This window comes from Nicotiana sylvestris, chromosome 9 (assembly GCF_000393655.2).
Source record: "Nicotiana sylvestris chromosome 9, ASM39365v2, whole genome shotgun sequence".
Taxonomy (NCBI): Eukaryota; Viridiplantae; Streptophyta; class Magnoliopsida; order Solanales; family Solanaceae; genus Nicotiana; species Nicotiana sylvestris.
In genome coordinates, this window is record NC_091065.1 from 15,289,772 (window position 1) to 15,296,552 (window position 6,781).

Consider the following 6,781-nt stretch of genomic DNA (forward strand, 5'->3'; position numbering starts at 1 on the left):
GTAAATGATAAAAGCGGTTAAAAGTTAAATTTTGCACATAAGTTCACACTTGTATAAGATCAGATAATCAAGCCGAATATAACAGTTGAGCGACCGTGCTAGAACCACGGAACTCGGGAATGCCTAACACCTTCTCCCGGGTTAACAGAATTCCTTATCCGGATTTCTGGTACGCAGACCATAATATAGAGTCATTCTTTTCCTCGATTTGGGATTAAAATTGGTGACTTGGGACACCCTAAATCTCCCAAGTGGCGACTCTGAAATAATTAAACCAATCCCGTTTCGATTGTCCTTTAATTGGAAAAAACTCCCCCCCTGCGCCCCTCGGGCGCGGAAAAAGGAGGTGTGACACTTTCATCGACTTTTGTTCCACAACTCACTTAACTTAAAACATAATACAAGATTATCATACAACTAACATAGCTCATAACATAACCTTCTTATCAAGTTACGCACTGATAACTAGGGATTCTAGTTCATTTTGCACTCCTTTTTACTTGAGTTTTGATTAAAAATATATACAAAATAGTCCCAAAGGCTTACATGTTATACCTGTTTGCAGGATTTGGTCAAAAAGGTGACAATTAGTCAAAACCAGTTAAAAAAAGAGTGAAACATGCACAAGTACCAAGAACAAGTCCGACCACAGTTGCAACAGATCCACTGCGGCCGCCTTCTATTTAGTGCGGTCCGCAATAAAGAGATTCAGAGAGGTGCATATTTTGGAAACTCAAGCAATGCGGCCGCAAATCATTTTGTGCGGACCGCAATGGCCTCACCGTGGCCGCAATCAAGTTTGTGCGGTCCACAAAGATGGACGTTCAGAGAGTTGGGAGTTTGGAGATTAAGGCTAATGCGATCCGCAGTCCTTTTTGTGCGGACTGCAGTTGAAGTCACCGCGGCCGCGGTGCATTTTATGCGGCCCGCGGTGGCTAGATTCAGAGAATAATCAATTAAGCCTAGAAGCCACACGGACCGCACTACCTTATCAAGGGTATTTTTGTCCAGAAAATTTAGCCTACTATAAATACTTTCTTTTCACATTTTTAGGGCACCTTTTGTAATCTAACTTTCAGCTGAGCATGTGAACGGTGGTTTTTGACTATTTTGAGTAATTTTATAGTGGGCTTATCATTGAATCTCCAATTATTCGCATGTAATTAAATCTTATGGGTTATTCTTCATCTATTTCTCTATTTTCTTTCATTATTATGAGTAGCTAGACCCTAGGGTTGTGGCTCAACCCTAGTGTAGTTATTTGATGGGTCTTTTGATTTAAGGCTTAGATGTTTATGGGTAGTTGATATTTGGACTGATTTGTATTTTCCATGTTGAATTAGTAGTTGCAAACACTAATTTATGCCTATTTGAGTTGGGCTCTTCTTGATAAAGAGAGCTTGAGTCTAGAAAAATCAGTCCAACAAGGAATTGGGGTGTAATCAAGAGATTGATAGCCACAATTAAAGGGTTAAACCTAGAGATAGTAATACCTGACTTGAGCCTATATTGCTTGCACAAATTTGACACCCAACTGGTCTTGAGAAAGTCAATTTTGGAAAAGTCACTCAAGCTACCGAGAGGTATAGAGTGAGTAATTCCATGCATTGGCTATATCACAATCCCCAACATAACGCCTTTGCCTTAGGCTTTATATCCCGTCAAGTATTCATCTAGGATAAAACCACTTCCCTAGTGCCTCTTTAACTAATTAGAAAACCCTGCAAGCAATCATTCTTAGTTTAATTTAGCATACTATTAGTATAAATAGTAGAAGTAAAAACCAACCAAAAGATGATTGGAAGAGTAATTAAGCGCAATATGCATCTCTAGTTTAGATAGGAACCCAATTCCCACTTCTAGCTCCCAGTGGATTCGATACCGACCATCTCGGGTAAAAGCTGCTTCGACTACTCTTGCTACTTTGTAGTGGTGTAGGGTTGGTTCCGATCACTTTTTGGCGCCATTGCCGGGGAGCTAACTGTTTTGGCTATTTATCTAAATAGTTTTGTGTATTGTTCTTCTTTCCTTTTGCGTTACTAATCTGCGTGTGTCACATATTCAGGTACAAAATGGTAACAAACAATGCACCTCTTGGAGATCTTTCGCCAGGGGAGGAGGTTGATGACAATATAGATGATGAGGTTCTTATTGTACCTCAAGTACAACGGAGAGGATGCTAGGCCAATGATAATATTCCAAACTCTCCCCCGCCACCTCCAAGAGTGGCTGCTCGAGTGCTTCCCAACCAAGACTATGCTAGTGCAATTGTCCCACCCTAGATACGGCCGGCCAATTTTCAAATTCCAAATATGATGCTGACATTGTTGGAGCATCTAGGGTATTTCACAGGTTCTCCCAATCAGAATGCTTACAAACATCTCAAGGGTTTCGTGGATACCTGTTAGGGGAGCAAGCAGACTAATGTGTCAGAAGATTCACTTCTGTTGAGACTATTCCCTTTCTCACTTAGAGGGAAGGCATTGGATTGGCTTGAACGACTTCCCAACCATTCCATCCCTCCTTGGGATGAGTTGACGGATAAATTCATTGCAAAGTTTTTCTCACTGGGGCACATAGTAGCATTGAGAGATGAGATCTTAGCTTTCAAGCAGGAGCCTACCGAACCATTACATGAGATATGTGAGAGATACAGAACCATGGTAAAGGAATACCCCAACAATGATATGACTTAGGCAATGATACGCAGACCTTCTACCGGGGCATTAACACAACGAATCAGAGCATAGTGAACCAACTTGCTGGGAGTAATTTGATGAAGCTGTCTCATGATGAGGCTTGTGGCATTATTGACGAGATGGCTGACACGTCCTCCACTTGGCAAAGTAGAGCCAATGTGCCACAGGGTGACCCCACGGTCACTCACTTGCACAATGAGCTACATGATCATGGGCATGCAATAGCAGAGCTGATAACAACAATGAACCAGCTAGCAAAGGCACAGTTACAGCAGGTTCAAAATCCACGCCAAGTAAATGCTATAGAGGGTGTCAACATGCTAGTGAACAAAAGAAGATAAAGAAGTCAACAAAACCAAGAGAGTTCGGATCAATATGACAATAACTGTGGAGGATTCCAAGATGATGGTTATGATAGGCAGAATGAAGAAGTGCAATATGTGAACAATTATCAGGGCCAAAGGGGCAATTCTTCCAACCAACAACAATGGAGACCCCAAGGAAATTGGGGAAATCAACAACAACAAGGGAATAGTAATTGGGGGAACAACAACCAAAATTCCAATTGGGGCAATCAGAACAATCAGGGTAATTGGAATGGCAACGACAACAATTGGGGTGGAAACAATAATCAGGGTGGTTGGAACAATGGCAACCAAGGAAATCGGGGGCAAGGCTTTCAAAGGCCCCCAATGTACCAACAACCGAATAATCCACCCCCATTTCCATCCCAAGGTCCTAGTTCTTCCAACAATGAAATGGGGAAAATTGAAATGATGTTTGAACAGATGATGAAAAATAATGCGGACTCTAATGCTCAATTGGCTTCCCACAATACTTCAATAAGAAACTTAGAGGTTCAATTAGGCCAAATCTCACAATCCTTGAATACTCATCCTAAGGGGGCTCTATTAAGTGATACGGTATTTAACCCGAAGGGTGGGAACAATCATGTTATGGCGATAACTACAAGAAGTGGACGAGGCAACGATATGCATGCCTCCAGGCAAAAAGAAATTTTGAGTGATGAAGTTGAGTTGCAAGAATATAAGATTCCTTTGGTGGTTGAAAATGTGATTGATGAGAACATAAATGAGGAAGTGAAGATTGATATCCAGGATGCCGAGGTGGAAACTTAGAATGACGTGAATCTGTCTAGGGAAAATGTAATAGACATGCTGGAAACGGTTGTGCCTAAAGCCAAGGGTCCTTTGCCAAGGCCACCTCTACCTTATCCTCAAAGGCTCGTGAACCAAAAAAATGAGAATCAGTTTAAGAAGTTTATTGACATGATGAAGAGCTTATCCATTAATGTTCCTTTGGTGGAGGCTCTAGAGCAAATGTCGGGTTATGCTAAATTCATGAAGGACTTGGTGACAAAGAAAAGATCCATGGATTGTGAAACTATCAAGATGATCCACCAAGATAGTGCAATAGTGCACTTAATGGCCCCGAAGCTAGAAGATCCCGGTGCTTTCACCATTCCTTGCACCATTGGGAATGTGGACTTTGCAAAAGCTTTATGTGATTTGGGGGCAAGTATCAACTTGATGCCCTACTCAGTTTCCAAGACTTTGCATATTGGGCAACCGAGGCCGACTTCCATGAGATTGCAAGTGGCAGATAGAACTATGAAGAGACCATTGTGTATTATTGATGATGTTCTTGTCCGAGTGGACAAATTTATCTTGCCAGCTGATTTTTTGATCTTGGATTGTGAGGTAGATTATGAGGTTCCAATCATATTGGGAAGACCTTTCCTTGCTACTGGGAAGGCCTTAGTTGATGTGGAAGCAGGGGAACTCACCTTCCGGGTGGGTGATGAGAAAGTGGTCTTTCATGTGTGCAAGTCGATGAAGCAGCCCAACAGTTCTGAAGTGTGATCTTTTGTGGACCTTGTCACAGCAGTGATAGTTGATGATACTAGTGCAATGACCAATGCAGAGGACCCTCTAGAGGCAGTATTGTTGAATCTTGATGTAAATAAGGATGAAGGCCGAGTGGAGTGTGTGAATGTTTTACATGGAATGGGCTCTTACTTTTATGAGCCTAGGAAAATCTTTTTGGATCTTGAGAATAGGAAGACTACTTTGCCAGTTATTCTTTCCTCGTGTCATACTAACATGCTGGTTGATGCCACATTGGCGGTGCTTTAAAAGCGGAAAAAGGCAATTGGATGGACCTTAGCTGATATTCAGGGGATAAACCCCGCATTATGTATGCACAAGAGTATTCTGGAAGATGATGCAAAGCCCTCATTGGAACATCAAAGGAGGTTGACGAGGCAATGCAAGAAGTTGTGAAAAAGAAGGTGATCAAGTGGTTGGATATCGGGGTTGTGTACCCCATCTCTGATAGCTCTTGGACTTCTCCGGTGCAATGTGTGTCGAAGAAGGGTGGTATGACTGTGGTTACAAATTTGCAGAATGAGTTGATCCCAACAAGGACTGTCACTGGGTGGAGGGTATGCATGGACTACCGCAAGTTGGATAAAGTGACCCCGAGGATCACTTTCCATTGCCTTTTCTGGATCAGATGCTAGACCGACTTGCTGGGCGTGCCTTCTACTGTTTCTTGGATGGGTATTCTGGGTACAACCAAATCTTGATTGCTCTAGAAGATCAGGAGAAGACCACCTTCACTTGTCTATATGACACCTTTGCCTTTTCTAGGATGCCTTTTGGGTTGTGTAATGCACCGGCTACATTCTAGCGGTGTATGATGGCCATTTTCATCGATATGGTGGAAGATATTTTGAAGGTGTTCATGGACGACTCTAGTGTTGTGGGTGACTCATTTGATGAATATTTAAAAAATCTTGATAGATTGTTAGCCCGTTGTGAAGAACCCAATCTTGTTCTTAATTGGGAGAAATGCCACTTCATGGTTGAGGAGGGCATAGTTCTTGGGCATAAAATTTCAAAGCATGGTATAGAGGTGGACAAAGCAAAAATTAATGTGATTTCAAGGCTCCCTCCCCTACCTCTGTCAAGGGAGTTAGAAGTTTTCTTGGGCATACGGGGTTCTACCAGAGATTTATCAAAGACTTTTTGAAGGTAGTGAATCCCTTATGCAAGTTATTGGAAAAAGATGCCAAGTTCGTGTTCGATGAGAGATATATGCAAGCCTTTGAACTTCTCAAGCACAAGGTGATCACCACTCCTATTATTATCGTACCCAATTGGAGCTTTCCTTTTGAGCTCATGTGTGATGCGAGCGATGTTGCAGTTTGGGCTGTTTTGGGTCAAAGAGTGAATAAAATGTTTCATCCAGTATACTACATGAGGAAGACCATGAATGATTCTCAAGTGAACTACACGGTGACTGAGCAGGTGCTTTTTGATATTGTGTTTGTAATGGAGAAATTTCGGTCGTATCTCATGATGCCAAGGTCATAGTTTATACCGATCATGCCATACTCCGTTACTTCATGACAAAGAAGGATTCCAAAGCTAGACTGATGCGATGGGTCTTGTTACTTCAAGTGTTTGATTTAGAGATTGTGGACCGGAAGGGTAGTGAAAATCAAATGGTGGACCACTTGTCCCACTTGGAGAAGGAGGGGAGGCCTTGTGATGGCCTAGAGATTAATGATTCATTTCTCGATGAGCAACTCCTTTCTGTGTCGATGAATGGTATGCCATGGTTTGCAGACGTTGCTAATTTCCTTGTGACTGGTATAATCTCGTATGAGCTCTCTTCTAATCAAAGGAAGAAACTCAAATGGGATAGTTTGGATTTCTATTGGGATGAGCCGTACTTGTTCAAGATCTGCACGGATAGTGTGATCCGAAGGTGTGTTCCCGAGGAGGAGCAATTGAGTATCTTAGAGGCTTGTCATTCCTCTCCCTATGGTGGTCATCATGGTGGGGCGAAGACCGCTTCAAAAGTTCTTAGTTGTGGGTTTTTCCGGCCAACTTTGTACAAAAATGCAAGTGAACTTGTGAAGAGGTGCAATGAATGTCAAAGAGCGGGTGAAATTTCGAAGAAAGATGAGATGCCTCTCAATGCCATTCTTGAAGTTGATATTTTTGATATATGGGGCATCGATTTTATGGGCCCGTTTGTTAGCTCGTGTGGGA